Raw genomic sequence first — 16,142 nt, 5'->3', positions numbered from 1 at the left:
TTCACCTTTTATCATAAGATGATCAGTCACCGCTCACCAGATGTCAGCTGAGCACCCCAAACGCACACTGTTTTAATAGGACCTTTTTCTGGTCATCATTAATTAATTTATTCATTTATTCATTAAAACTTTCAGGGTAATTTACCATCTGAAAAGAGAGATGACAGCAGAAGTATAGGTGTGTTATAGAAAGTCTACAGGATAAGAACTGAATGAGCCACTTTAGAAAATATTTTTAAGTTTTTCAATAGTCAAAGTTTAAAAATTAAGTGGGGGGGGGAAGAAAGCCAAGTTTTGGTGGTAAATGATAATGTGATAATATACAAGAAATGCAGTTACTTCATCATTTGCAGTAAAATAGTTATGATAATAGCATAGTATTATAAAAATAATAGGGTTATTATAAAATCATAGGGAATCTATCTTACCTTTTTTGCATTAAGATATAATAAAATTATACTCGGAAACAAATTATCCCTTCTATTATCCTCATGAAACATTAGCTTGGCCTGGGCAGTCCGTTGGAAACTTCCTTCATTCTGCCGTGAGTCTCCTTTAGTGGGGACCTGCCACAGAATTGCTCAGAGGTCCTGCTTGGGGGTAGAGAGGAATAAGTGAGGGGTCTGAGCTGGGTCCCGCAGACCCACCCTCTGAGGATGCTGGCCAAGAGGCTGGCAATAATTTTGAAGTCAGCATTCCTTTCTTCATTTGATCATGATCTTTGAGAACTGCAGAGAAACTTCGAGAAGGAGATTGAGTTCCTCCTCCATCAGCAGAGGCCACCGTGGCTGACGATGGCTGCACATCCCAGTGTGGGCCTGAGGGCAGGTTGACGGAGGAGCCCCAGTCTCTCCAGACCCACCCCCACTCTTGCCAGGACATGAGAGCTGAACTGCTCTGTGAACCCAACGCCCATCTGGACTGCAGGTCTTTGCCAGATCCACCCAGCTGGTTGGGCAGCGCCAGTGTTTGAGCGTACAGGGTTCTTTGTGCAACTTGTTTCCATGACGCACTGGGGCACGCTTTTTGCAAGGCATTATTTTGACCAAGAGCTTGATGAAGCCACTGTCCATGAAGGGAGGCCAGAGGCAACCAAATGCCAAGAAGGTAAAGTACTCAGAACGGCCCTGCCCATTTCCCTTTTGGTGACATGACAAATGAAATCAATGTTGTCCAAGGCTGGGGGGTCCATGAAAACCCCTCCCTGGGTCTGGAAACCATGCTCCATACCTCATGGGGAAAGGCAGGTCTAACGACTCATGCAGTGACTTCAGAAGGATGCCCAGCGGGGGAGCTGTCAGGGAGGCGAGAAGCACAGTCCCTGCTGTGTGAGCAAGCAAGCTGCCTCAGTGTCCTGGTCTGAAATAGAGGGATAAGAATAGTACCTACTGCCCAGGGCCCAGGCAGGAGGTCACCCATGGCAGCCAATGCCAGGTGTACAGAGGCCCTCCATCACGTTAGCATCTCTTTCCCAGTGGAGAAGCCAGGAGATCCAGCAAAACCTCAGACATCACCCTGGTCCTGCATCATGGACACCTGCAAACTGGCAAGTCCGGACTGTCCCCGAGCTGAGTCGAGGGGTGGGTACCCACAGGACCCCACCCACCACGTCCCACCACCCACCCTCCCAGCAGTGCTGATCTCAGGCTCTCTGATCACGTTTCCAAAGGAAAGTACACTTATAATTTGTCTGGCTTCTTCGTTTCTCCTAAGACAGAGTGACAGCCTCCCCTGCTCTCGCACTCTGTGTTGGCTTTTAGCCTTTTTCCCTCTGGTTTTCCATCTCGCCTGCTTTTCTCCATGGCTCAGCCCCCGCTGTATTCACTTGTCACTTCAGTATTAGCCCACTGTCTGCCTGGCAACCCGCTATTATGCACTTATTTTATTATTTGGTTTCCTACCCTGATCTTGTGATTCATTTCTAACCTTTACTGACTATAACGTAACTCCTTTGGTGTTCTTTCTTTCCTCCTCACCAGCCCCCTCAACCTTTAACTTTCAGATGACAGCTTCAGTTAAGGCCTGGAAAAACACTCTTATCTGCAGCTCCCAGCTGACAGTCTTGTTTTTCACTGAGCAATCAGTTTAATCAAATGAAGTGCTGTACTTAATGCTTTCAAGTCCTTTTGAATAAGATCGGAAGAGATAAACAGGAATCAAGAAGGAAAATAAGGTGATCAATTGGTCCCACAGGCACCTATTGGACCCAAGACAAAAGTCAAGACACTCCTGCTTTTCCCCTGAACTTGCTCAAAGGTGCATCCAGAGGGTCACACAAGTGTAGGTCCAGGATCACCATCCTGATGATCCGCCACTTGGGGCTTCTAACTATTTTTAGAATTGAATGTGACAGGTTAAGAAAAAAGAGGAATCTTGTTGGTTTAAGGATGCCCCACCCAAAGCAGACCCCAGATATAAAACATCACAGTTACATAAGGCAGTGCGTTCTATTCCTACGGGTGCCAGCAACAAGGTGTCGGGTGGGATGTTCCAGGGGGATGCTAAGAAAGAAAGAGGACAGACAGCAAGAGATCCTTGGAAGTCGACGGGTGGTAAAGGCTGGAAAGGAGCACATGAATCATCTCCCCCAGCTCCCCAATGTTCAGATGAGGAAACAGGTCCCGGGTGGATGAGAAGCTTGCCTGAAGACTGAAGCCAGATCTCTGAGCTCCAAAACCCAAACTCTTCCCAGCAATTCAGTACCTGGAAGCAGAATTTCTATTGATTTCCTTTAATTCCCATCTCAAGTTTTTATGATCATAACATCCTATGACACACACTCTCTTTGCTTTCTCTCATTTATTTGTCCATGGGGTGCCTCTCCCCTCTCCCTCCCTCTCCATAACAGCTTTGTTGGGACACAATTTATACACCCTGAAATTCATTAAAAGTATACAAGTCGGTGGTTTTTACTATATTCCCAGAATTCTGCAACCATCACCCCAACCACTTTTAGAACATTTCATCCCCCAAGAAGAAAACATTTCCCCAATAGCAGTTGCTTCCCAGTCATCTCCCCCCAGGTCCCTGGCAACCACCAATCCACTTTTCGTCTCTATGGAGACTTTCACCTATTCTGGAGATTTCATGTACATGCAATCCCATAACACATGGTCTTTTGTGATTGGTTTCTTTCCCTCGGCATCATATTTTCCAGGTTCATCCATGTTGTAGAACATTATCAGTACCTCAACTTTTTTATGACCAGATAGTATTCCATCGTGTGGATGTGCCACATTTTGTTTATCCATTCCTCTGCTGGTGGACGCTAGGGTGGCTTCCATTGGGAACTGTTATGGATCATGCCACTGACCATTTCTTTTTATCTTTTAATGATGTTCCATAAACTTACTTAGTAACTGCAGCTGGCCCAGCCTTCTCCTAATCTTGCCTGTCTGGCACTAAGTCATGATGTGACCAGAGACCAAATATCGTTGGGCTGACCCCCTCCCCACTCCGTCCTCCTTAGCAGGCGCTGCGTCTCCTGTCTTAAACTTGACATTATCTCTAAATGGCAACGTGTTTTGTGAAATGTCCCTTGTGACATTTCTGTTTTTCTCTACAGCTCCCTTTCTGTACACTTGCTTAAAGATCTTTTTAAAATTCTGATATGCCAACCCATCCATTTTCATTTCGCAGATCCGTGAGACCCTGTTGACAGGGTTTTGTATGGAACATTTCTGCTTTCGGTCTTCGGATCCCCTCGCTTCCTGAAGCCAATCTTCACAACAGTGGAAGCCAGGAAAATCAAAGACTGTGCAAAAATAATGAAGCTGAATATCGAAGACATGAACATAGCTTATTAGAGACAAAACCTGGTCCTCACCAGGGTCTGTTAGTGTTCAGTTCCCGCGAGCTTTCCAGTAGACCCTGCAGCGATGATTCAACTCACCAGGAACCAATAGAGTGCTGGTACGTGTGAAAGGGAATTAAAATTTCATTTTAAAATCATTCCTTGGGGATCCCTGGGTGGCTCAGCGGTTCAGCGCCTGCCTTTGGCCCAGGGTGTGATCCTGGAGTCCCGGGATCGAGTCCCGCATCAGGCTCCCAGCATGAAGCCTGCTTCTCCTTCTGCCTGTGTCTCTGCCTCTCTCTCTCTCTCTCTCTATATATATATATATATATATATAAAATGAATAAATAAATAAATAAATAAATAAATAAATAAATCTTTAAAAAATAAATAAAATAAAAATAAAATCATTCCTTTTCCAGGAGTGCCTGGGTGGTGCAGTCGGCTAAGCATCCAACTCTTAGTTACAGTTCAGGTCATGATCTCAGAGTCATGGGATCAAGCCCCGTGTCAGGCTCTGTGCTCAGCTCAGAGTCTGCTTGATTTTCTGTCTCTCCCTCTGCCCTCTCCTTCTGCCTCTACAGCTCATGCTCTCAATCTCTCTATCTCTCTCTAAAATAAATAACTCTTTTTAAAAATTCATTTCTTTTCCAATGAAAAATCAATAGGTAAAATGGGACATAATTAACATTGGATACCCCAAACTAAGTGATGGGAAGCATCTATAAAGACGGTGTCATGATACGAACGTTGCCCAGCTCACGTATGTGGAGCGATCGCCCCTAGTGAGCAGTGAGCTAGCAGACCACATCAGCTCTAGACCTCTGCTAGTCATTCTGACAGGCGCTGGGTTAAAGTTTACCTCTTAAGATCTTTTAAGAAAGGCTTTGGTAAGCAAATGAAAAGTGTCAACAAGATTCCTATTGACTGTTGAAACTACTTAAGAGCACAAGCTGTTTCCAAACACATTAAAGCACAGCAGGGATCACATAGGCACTTATCTCTTGGTGGGTATTGTAGCTGGACATAAAATGAGCAATTGATATAGAGCTCACAAAATGAAGTTCTGAGTCATTCTTATCTGTTTACTTAATACTTCCCTAAAGAATTTTATTGTCATGGTTTCCTAGGCCAATTCTTGCTTGGTTTGAAGGTAATAAAATATCTTCTTTTAATTGGAAAATAATTTAAAATTTTACTCATTGAGCCGGGCCTGCTCAGACATTAATCCAAATTACAATGGGACAAACTCTTCCAGTCATGATATAGAGATTTACAAACCACTGAGTTCCGCTGGTAAGGAACATTTTAAATTGGACAGTAATGCAGACAAATATAGGCATTGGGATAATAGAACAAAAAAAACCGAAGCCTAGACACATTAAGTTAGACTCTATCCTTAAAAACCATTTTGCGGTAAATATCAAGAGGCCAGATGAGGTGCTGCTGCAATTTAGAATAAGATTATCATTGGAAAGGAGAGAAAAGAGGTAAGAATCCATGGAATCTCAGTTAATTGGCTTGCAAGCACCCAACTTGGTGATCTGTCATCGTCCCCATTTTGCACGGGAATCTGTGATCCAGTATGGTTAACTCACGTCCCTGAGATTACAATGCCAGTACCTGTAGTGGCCATCTACACAAGGAAAACGATGAATCCTCTAAAGAAGTGGATCCACGCAGAGAAGGTTTGTCACCATGGGGCCCAGAGGTGTCCTGCCCAGACTGCAGTGAGCCTCAGAAAGCTGTGGTCTAGTCTGTGGCACGTGAGCAAGGGCAGTGCTGACGGAAGCCAGTGGAGGTAAGAGGTCTGTGGGCATGTCCCTGAGGGTGGAGGCTGAGCCTGTTCCCCAGATCCTTGGCTCATAATAACCATTTGGAATTTGTCATAAAGTGGACAAAGGAGAGGACAGGTTAAGTCTAGAACAGGAGAAGCAAAGCAAAACACCGGCAGGTGGGAGTCTGTACGGGTGTGGGCGATGCAGCATCCATGGAAGACCACAGGCTTCTCCAGGGTCTGGGTGAAGTGGTCACCTAGCTCAGTGCTTTTCAAGCAGGGTGACATTTGGCAGTGTCTGGAGACATCTTTGGTGGTCACAGCTGGGTGGTGCTGCTGGCTGCACGTGGGCAGAGGTCAGGGATGCTGCTAAGCTGTCTGTAATGCATGGGACGGCCTCCCCCAAGAGAATCCTCCAGCCCAAACATCAGGAATGCCAAGGTTGGAAAGCTCTGCCCTAGACTGTCCACCCCTCCATTCGGTTTTGTTCTCACTGAGCGACCTTCATCTCTAGGACGCTTTGCTTTTGTTGCCGGTGGTGCTACGTAGCTGCTACGATTTCTACAGCCCCAGCTACTCATGTTCCTGATGACAAAGGCCTCCATTCAACAGAGCCCTCGCCATGGTCAACATGCCACTTGCTTTCCGCACGGTGTCTCATTCAACGCAACAGCAAGTCTACGAGGGACATAACATTCTGCTCCCAATGTCTAGATGAGGAAACTGAATCTCAGAAATATGAAGCAGCATATTTCAGGGGACTGCAGCTGGGCTAGGAGTCCACACACCGGCTCCGTGTCTATGCTCATCACCACTGCATCCGGCTGTCTCAACAAAACCTTCTTCCTGGACCCTGTGCGTTAACACCTATTCTCCACTAATCTCCCCCCCTCCCCCGCCCTGAGGATGGGATGCACGTGGCTACCTTACAACTACGGAAACTGAGGATCAGAAAGGTCTGGCTCACCCCAAGCCGTTCGCGGAGCTGGGCTTCTGTACCAAGTCTGTCTCTTCACCCTAACAGCTGAGATGAATCGGGCGCCCTGAGGCCTGTCCCCCTAGAAAAGGAGTGTTTATTGTGAATAAAGACCTTGGCATCCTGATCCACACCCTAATAGTTTTTGAGTCTAGATTGTTCCACTATGGAGTCCTAACAATCAAATTTCTGGATATTCAAGGCTACGAGTCAGACCCTGAGCCAGCCCAACAGGTCTAGGGTGACCCCCCTCCCCGGTCCCCATCACCCTGTGCCATCAGTCACCCCAGAACATCCACCCATGACAAAACACAACAATTAACAAAGCCGAATGTCACCCAAACAACTGCAGGAAAAACACAAACGCCACCTTATAAATATTAGCACCTTATAAATATTTGCAGATAGCAACAGCTATACAGAAAAACTTCCACTCTCAGATTAAAGCCCCATGGTGTCTTCAGGCGTGATGACCTAGAACAGGCGTCAATAGCTGCTGCATCCTTAACATCTGTACTGACGATTCCGACTCAGAAGTGTTCCATGAAATGAGATGAACATTTTGATGGCGCTAAGAGCACGGACGTCCTTGAAACCAGCTCCTTTCATCAGTTCTGCTAGCTTAACTTCCACGCCTGGCCCGGTTTGAACTCCACTCTCAAGCAGCCAAACCCCGCGCAGCGCTGTCCCGCATGAGCGAAAGAAGCAGAAAGCTAATTGGTTTTTAAGCTGCTGATTCCCTGCATTCATCACTAAGACACAACAACCAGCTCCCGCTGGTGCGAGGGCCCGTGCGTGCCAAGGCAAAGAGTCAGCAGTCTTTTGTCTCCGTCTCTCTGACCACTGCTGGTAATTGGAAAAGAACCTCTAAATTCATCTTCCAAAAACAACGGAAGTTCAGTCGCATTGCTGAAGGGTGCGTAGCCTGTAACTTCCTGGCAGATCGCTGGAGGCAGGCCAGAGACAACTCTTAGGAAGAAAGCAGGACTCTGTAGGGACAGAAGGGACAGAAGATGTGTAGGTCCACGTTAACTATGGGCTCTGGGAAGCTGCACTTCGGAGAGGGTTCGCTTGCCCGAGCAAAACGCTCACACAGGGATAACGACGGGGAAGAGTGAGCTGGGCCAGTTGGACTGTTGTCGAGGTCAAGAGCATCAAACGTGCCTTGACTCCAGTTCACCGCAGGAACCCGGAGTTAAAAGCACGTTGGTATTTGGACTCTTCCGGTTCATTCGGCCAATGAACCCCGGGTATGGTTCAAGGCTGTGTGGGACAAGGATGATAGGGCCCCTGCTCTCCCAGGGCCATATCCCAAAGGGAAGCCAACCAAAAAGAAGGAGCCAACATCCTGGCCTCCTTCTAGATCAAATGTTCAAGGTCAACGAACCAAAGACTAACATCCTTCCGCTTCAGCCCGCGCTGCTTCAGATAGTCAAGGCTAAATAGATCCCCAGCAAGCATCCCATAAAGCGTAGCCCGACGGACGGGAAAGCAGTCGGGGCGCCTCAGGACTGCAGACGCGGACGGCGGCTTGCCTCGCCTCCACTTGGCCAGTCTGGCTATCACCCTCCGCGGGGCGACACTTTGCCGTCCATCATCCCTCAAAGCAGATGGAAATCCGCGAGGATCGCAATTACAATTTTGAAGTCTAAAGCACCTGTCCTGGGCTCTCCAGAGGAGACAAAGCCACGAGACAAGAATTAAAGGGAGGAAAGGACTTTGTAAAATGTAAATTCACCTGTGGGCGGGTTATGTGCGTGCACGGAGGGCAATGGCTGCTACGAGGCTTGTTTGAGGGTGGTGAGAAAAGTTTGCTCTAGGAGAGCGACGAGGCTCGGTAGTTGACACGGTCGTCTAAATTCCATGCAAGACAAGAAAAAATAATAAATAAATAAATAAATAAATAAATAAATAAATAAATAAATTCCATGCAAAAGTCCCTCAAGAAGCTCCGATAGCCTCTCGACGTCAAGTCTACAGGGCCAGCATCGCCAACGCTTCCTCTCAAGTGGGAGAAGCTCACTACGTCTTCGGTTGGCCCTGCTGGAGTGGTGGGGGCTCGGGTGGGTGCCCCCGGGTGCCCCGCGCCCCCCTGATCCCGGCCACTCCTGCCGTGGCAGTGCGGGCTGTGCCTCCCCCCGGGCCTGCACCCTCGGACGAGCTATCCGTGCCCCCCGGGACAGGATCCCACGCATGGTGAGTTGTAGAGCACCAGACAAACGATAATTACTGTCCTTCCAGAGCTCTCATTTGGGAAACACAATGACTTCATGAGTTAATCAAGTGCTTACAAGGGCCACCAACGCGCCAACCAGCCAATTCCTCTTTCTGTGTTTTCTCGTTCTGTGACTGAATATTGAGAAATCGAGAACCCGTGGGAAGATGTCCCAGAGTCGGGGGCACCAGCCGGCTTGGGCCAAGTCAGGTTCCAGATCCCTGTTGCTCGGTGGACAAGAGGACTTAACATCTTCTTTAAATTAGTTGCCACCGTTTAAGAATCAGGAGAATTTACTTCCCCGTCTCCGTCTCGGCTTCTGCAGAAAAATAAGACAAGTGCGCGCCTGCCGCTGGCTGCCGTGGAGCTGGGAGCGCCACCCCCATCCCACTCAGCTGCCGAGAGCCAGTGGCTCGCCCGGTCCCCAAAGGCAGAGGCTTTGCAACCCTCTCCCTACATGTCGATGACTTGATTGACCTACAACGTACCCGCAGTCTCGGGGCGCCTGACGTAAGCGGTCGCTGCCGTGGGCCAGCAAGTCGGGTTCTGGGGTGCAGGGACACGAATCCGACAGAGTGGAGCCTCCGTGGGTCTCGGCAACCTGAAGCCTTGGTTCCCATCGCAGGGATCCCGGACCTCAGACCCTAGCCCTTGTGCCGCCCCCGAAGCGGGGCCCGAGGCCGCTCCCGGCATAGACGGGGCCTGGGCCCCGCGGACTTCGTGAGCCGAGAGGCCTTCGGAGCCTGAGCCCCTTGGGATCCAAATCCGTGTCGGCTCCGTGACCCCCGCGGAGCTGCCGGGTTGCGCCCCGGGGCCCAGGCGGCCTGTGGAAAAGGCCCGCGCCCTCGCGCAGGAGGCCGGGGGCGCCGGGAGGGAGCAAGGGTCCCCTGGCGCCCCGATGCTCGCGCAGGTCCACACGCGGGATCCGAGCTCACACACGCCCACCACGGGGTGCCTGTGATGGCGACGTCGGGGCGACTGAGGGGCCCCGTCAGCGTGCCGGGCCTGAGAGCGCCGTCGGCCCGAGGACGTAACCGCGGAGGGCGGGTGGGTGAAGGGGCCGCTTCTTGGCAGCGTCCTGTGCAGCTACGATTATTTTCAACACAAAAAAATTTCAAAACAAACCAAAATCCTCGTGGGGGTCTCTGCGTCCAGGCGCCCAGTTGCAGGTTGATTTCACGTCTGGATCATTCTCCCAACCCTGCGGATGCCTGCACAGTGCTCACACGCGTGTGGAGCCCAGCCTGCTCTGTGACTCACGCACACACACATTCACCTCACACGCACCACACACACCAGACACACACATTCACCTCACACACACACACCGCACACAGCACCATACACCACATACACACATTCACCTTACACACCACACACACCAACACACCACATACACACACGTTTACCTCACACATACACCACACACAGCACCATACACCACAGGCACCACACTCACCTCACACACACCACACACACCAATACACCACATACACATGTTTATCTCACACACACACCACACACCACACATACATTCACCTTACACACACCAAACACACCAACACACCACAGACACACATTCACCTCATACATACCACACGCACCCACACCACATACACATTTACCTCACACACGCACCATACATAGCACCATACATCACAGACACACACGTTTACCTCACACACCTCACACACACACCACACATCACAGACACACACATTCACCTCACACACACCTCACACACACCTCACACACAACCTACAACACACCCAACATACGTGCTACATCATACCATACGTACCACACACACACTACATACACCATGCCACACACACCACACACACACACACGCTACACATAGCGCACACAGCACGCTCCAAGGTCTCTGTGTGCACACAGAGCTCCCTGGAGGCTGGAGGAGAGTCCCAGGACCTGGTTTACGGGCACAGCCCCGTAAGCCATGTTGGAGCCCTTCCGCGGTGCTGCGGGCCATGCCTCTGCCCCCGTCCTCTCCGTCCTCTTCCTCCCCCGCCCTCTCCTTCCAAACCAACCAACCAACAAAAATCAAAACGAAAACAAGTGAATTCTCCCTTCCTAAGCAGAGCAGGCCGGCTCCAGCGTGGTTGGGGTCTCCCTTCCCCGCCACCGGAAGCTTGGGGGGAGCTCCCCAGTCAGCTCGGCTCCACCCTCAGGAGAAGAACCAGAGGAGCCGCTCCTAAGAGTCGTCACCCTGCGGGTCAGAGGCCCGCGCCTGGCCTCCAGGGCCAGGATCCCCGGTTTTCCTGCCAGCCCCCCACATCCAGAGCCCCGAGTCTGCTTTTCAAACTGTGGCCTCCCTCCCTCCCTCCTCCCCCCCTCCCCCCACAGATCCCAAGCGCAGGCCTGAGGACCCCAGCGTGGAGGGGGCCGGGCGCGCCCCGGGGCAGCACGAGGCCGGCACCCACAGGCACGGAGGACAAGGCCGCGCCTCCTGCGTCCTCGGTCACCCTCGACGTAGAACTTCCTTCCAAATGAACGCCGGCCCTCCCGTGGCCACAGTAACGATTCTGACGTTTAATCTGTAGACAACGAATTTTGGGCACGTGCGATCGGAAGCCAGAGCCTCTGCGGGCAAAGAAAGCCAAACCTGAAGCTACCGTCAGCCGCCCGGATGCCGTTTTACGCTGCGTTATCCCGGCACGTGGCCTTCGGAGTTTCACACACGGAGGATGTGAAGAAACGTCAGACGCCTGTGACGTCCGACAACATAGACAACCCAACGTCAGGGTAAACCGAACGCACCACGCGTCGATTCTGAACGCTCGGCTCCTAGAACCGGGTGAAACTGTTGTGTCACGGGATTGCACAACCGTTCACTCGTATTCATTCATTCGGAAGCCGTCGGCCGAGTGCCTCGCAGGTGGCGGGCATTGATCCCGTCCCCGGGGAGGGAACAAACAGGCCGAAGGTGACACGGAGAGGACCCTTGCCCTAGGGGAGCTGCGTCTAGATACACGTGTTGTTGGCAGACCCCGAGCGCTCCTTGGGGCCGAGGGACCAGCCGCTTTCACACGCAGAGGAAAATTACGCTGACGGAGGGCTGGGGGGGGGGGGCTTCGGTTTTCATCAGGGAAGTCAGGAAGGCCCCGGAGAAAGGAGGGTTGAGGGGAGATTTGCCGGGGCTGCAAGAACAGCCATCCTACTTTCCACTTCCAGAACATTCCACGGGAAGGGAACATGGAGGCACGGGGGAGGCGATACGTTTCCTTTGCCCTCACAGGGCCTCCAGCAGGGCCTAAGCATGAAGCCGACCTGAGGCAGAGGAACAGGAGGCTCGCGTGCGGCGCAGGTGCCAGCCCCAGAGGGGAGACGGGCCCGGCCCGAGCGTCTCCAGGCCAAGCTGAGCGAAGAGGGAAGCCCCGGAGCAAAGCAGCGATTCACTCAGGGAGACGCCAGGCAGACTGGAGTGATCTTAGCAAGGCCTGTGTGGACGGATTTCTCTTGGCCTCGACGACCCGTCCTTGGTGACAGGAACGCCACTCTCTCCCTGGTCCCTGGAGCCCATCATCCGTGCGGGGCTCTCACCTCCCACTTTCAGGACGATAGGGAGAGGTCAGACTGCTCTTCTGCTCTTCTTCAACTGCCTTCGCCTCAAAAGAATCCGCATGCCAAGGTGGCGTCACTTGGGGTGACACATTCCGCTACCCTTCAGAGTCCCCAGCCTGCCTGGCGGGTGAGGAGCAGCAAGGGGCCATGTGATGGGAGCAGGGTGCAAGGGATTGTGGTGGCCCGACGTCTGAGAGGAGAAAGCAGGGTGGGCGCACCAGCCCTCGGGGGGCCTGGAGGGTCCTGCGTGGGCCCTGGTGGCGCTCTGAGGGGAGGTGTGATGCCACAGCAGCGGCCTGTGTTGGGGTGCGGGCTGGGGAGGCAGGCAGGGGGCCAGTTCTGGGAATATTCTCACGTAGAGCCAACAGGATCTGCTGATGATTACATGCAGCTGTGAGAGAAAGAGGATGATCCCCTCCGCCCCCCAAGGTGTTTGGCTGGAGCACCTAGAAGAGGATCCCATTAACTGCGGTGGGAAGGCAAGGAAAAACGGGAATGGGTGAAGGGGCTCCAGAGTTCTGCTTTGGACAAGTTAGGTTTGCCCGTCAGGTTTGCCGTGATGGGGACGGAAGGTGGACAGGTGGGCAAAGGAGTCTCCTGTCTGCAGATGCACACTTGGGAGCCATCTTGCACTAGCGGCGCATTGAAAATGTTGGTACCCCCCGAGGCAGAAGACACGGAGAGGAAAAGACCAAGGACTGTGCCCTGGGACCCCGACTCTCGCTAGGAGGTCAGGAAAGCAGCCTGGTAGACCGAGGGGCAGCCCTGAGTGGGGAGAGGCCCGGAGGGGTGGGGTATCCTGGGTACAAGGAGTATTAGCTTCTCCCTGCTTCTGGAACACACTGTCACAAACCGAGTGGCCTAAAGCAACACCCATGTGTTCTCTTACAGCCCTGGACGTCCGAAGTCTAAAATGAGTCAGCAGAACCACGCTCCTTCTGGAGGCTCCAGAGCAGGATCTGTCTCCTGGCCTCTCCCAGCTTCCCGGGGCGCCGGCATGCCTTAGCTCGCGGCCCCTTCCTCCGTCAAAGCCAGCAGTGCGGCACCCACCCACCTCTCTCTGCTCCCGTCACCACATGTCCCTTTCTCTGGCTGGGCCCCTCTGGCCTTGTTCTTACAAGGATCCTTGCGGCCACACGGGGCCCACCCAGAGATGAGGGCGATCTCCCCGTCTCAACATCCTTGCCTTCACCACGTCTGCAAAGTCCCCTTCGCCATGTAACCTATTTGCACAAGCGGAGGAAGTGCATGAGAGAAGCGTGACTGAGGCACCTGGGCAGCTCAGTCTATTAGGCGTGTGACTCTTGATTTTGGCTCAGGATCATGAGATCGAGCCCCACGTTGGGTTCTCTGCTGTGCGTGGAGTCTGCCGGAAATTCTCTCTCTCCCTCTCCACCTGCACCTCCCCAATTCATGCATGCACGCTCTGTATCAAAAAAAAAAAAAAAAAAAAAAAAAAAAGGAGCAAGCGGCCAACAGTATCAAATGCCCCAAAAGGTCGAGTAAGGTGAGTCCTGGGAACTGAGCATGGATCTGTGAGTTTGGAGTCACCTTTGACCTCGGCAAGAGCAAGAATAGACCAGCTTCTGCGGAAAAGCAGGACATTCCCAAACCGTCCTCAGCACTGGACAACGTCGAGCATCATCCTTCTCAAGTTCTCGGCGTATCCTCTGGTTAGCATATAATTAGACGTGATCTAACTATGCCACCGAATACCGTTCCCTAACGCTAACCCCATTTGAGAAATACAAAAATGTAAAATAATACCTCTTGACCTGTCCTATACCAGAAGATCAAGGGATGCCATTTTTTTTAAAGGATGATTTAATTTTGGAGCCGGCAAAAGAAATCTAGAAAGCGAAATTCAGAAGATTTGTAGGATTTCAGTGATGCTAAATAATTCTATTCTAAGAAACAATTGCTATATACCTGACTGCAAATAATCATAAAATAGTTAACATTTACTCTGCACCTACTATATCCCAGGCAATGTGTTATTTTTAGGCACTTGACATGGATTGTTGCATTTATTCTTCACAATAATAACATTAGGGAGGTACTATTACTAGGTTCAAATTACAGATGAGAAAAGAAAAACACACAGAGGGTGAGTGGCCCGCTGACGGCCACACAGCTGGGAAGGTGAAATCATTTTTCTGACCTGGCATGCTGTCTCCTGCGGCCAAATGGCAGCTGCAAGCTCGGGAAGTAGGGACAAATGGAATACAGTCCATAAACCACCAGGATTTATCGTAGACACTTGATCCTCCAAGATTTTTTTCCCAACAACATAAAGATAGATCACCTTTCCTGTTGCGCTAGCTATATGTACTACCGAAAGAAATTACATAGAGCAATAAAAATCCTCCAAATTGGCTCCTTTGGCTCTCCAGCCCCCAAATGAACCACCATCAATAGGTTGGAGTACACAGACCCAGATTTCTCCCCCCAGATGCTTGTTTCTGGACTCCATTTAACCAGATGAACTGTAATAAAGCTTTTATTTATGATCTATTTATTTTCCAAACGCTTCTTCTTGTATAAGCAGGACAACGAAGAGATTATAGTGATAAAATTCTCGAAAGTTCCAGAACACCTGGTCCACTTTTGCACAATAGTCAAATTCCCATGTGTGGACCCTGCCTCTTCCCTTCTCATAAACATTCCAGATGATTTTAAGAATATCCCCCTGTGCCTCCTATGTCCCCATATGCCTCACCCCTGTGGCCAAGTCCATGAGCAATTCTGAATTGTTCATTCAATACACTCTGTGTTCATACCAAAGTTCAAAGTATAATGATCTGTATAAAAAAAAAAAATTGTTTGCCTAACAGACTAACTAGGCGTGTTTGAAAATGGACACTCCTTTGCAACCCATCGGTTGAAATCAGTGACAGCAATCATGCCTTAAGCAAAAAGAGCTGGCCTGTTTACATACTTTTTTGGAACAAGTTATCTTTATGACACTTGGGGAAGTCCAATTAATCATTAAGAGTGGATTAAATCTCGGTTTCTTTGCCGGTTGCTATCGTGCCCCGGAGCAATATAAATAAATAAATACAGAACAACCAGCCATGCAGAAGAAAAACCCGCTGCCTCCTCTCTGATCCTAACATTGGACAAAGTAGTGTTTAACTTTCGGCTCCGTTCCTTGGGATTGAGCTGATTACGGCAGCCCGGGTACTTGGGGCAGTACCACGAGGCCTTAGTACTACCCCGGTACCATAGAACGCTACCTAGTCTATGTTCCACTCTCTCTAACCCCAAGCAGGCCCAGTCTGTTTTGGGAAAGGCCACATCCAGTGCCCAAGCTGGAAATCCTGGGCACTGGATTACTTTTATTTTTTTTTATAATAAATTTAATTTTATTGGTGTTCAATTTGCCAACATACAGAATAACACCCAGTGCTCATCCCATCTTTAGAAAGGCCCTCTGAGCAACCTATTTTCCGACAGGGGAGACAATTGAGTTTGTTATAAATACGTACAGCATGAACAAACAATTTTTGTGTGAGTTAAAAAAGTTTCCGGAAGGTTTCTTGAAATGAAGAGGTCAAAGATACCGTTTGGGTAAATATCACTGTCGAGCAGCAGAGGAAAACACCATGACATTTACTTAAGACTCTAGGATATAAAAATCAACTTCACCCTTCCTGAATGCTACAGAGGCACTGAAAAAGAATAGTTAAAGGGCGCCTGGGTGGCTCACTCTGTTAAGCATCTGACTCTTGATTGCGGCTCAGGTCACGATCTCAGGGTCGTGAGATCGAGCTCTGCATCGGGCTCTGAGCTGAGC

At 50.5% G+C, this 16,142-nt stretch overlaps 1 long non-coding RNA gene across 2 annotated transcripts; it reads right to left on the bottom strand.

The window, feature by feature from the left end:
- Positions 1-4,212: 4,212 nt before the first annotated feature.
- LOC140618688 (uncharacterized) lies at positions 4,213-9,583 on the bottom strand. Of its 2 annotated transcripts, XR_012018755.1 has the most exons (5): positions 9,250-9,583; positions 8,838-9,080; positions 8,285-8,400; positions 6,934-7,535; positions 4,213-6,628 (listed from the first exon to the last, which is right to left on the bottom strand). It is a non-coding gene; the product is annotated as an uncharacterized lncRNA (long non-coding RNA). The 2 variants fall into 2 exon arrangements; XR_012018754.1 differs by having other exon boundaries at positions 4,213-7,535.
- Between the last annotated feature and the right edge of the window lie 6,559 nt (positions 9,584-16,142).

Source organism: Canis lupus, chromosome 26 (genome assembly GCF_048164855.1).
Source record: "Canis lupus baileyi chromosome 26, mCanLup2.hap1, whole genome shotgun sequence".
In the NCBI taxonomy this organism is placed as follows: domain Eukaryota; kingdom Metazoa; phylum Chordata; class Mammalia; order Carnivora; family Canidae; genus Canis; species Canis lupus.
The sequence above is the reverse complement of the archived record's forward strand: the minus strand, read 5'-3'. Positions and strand labels throughout refer to the sequence as shown.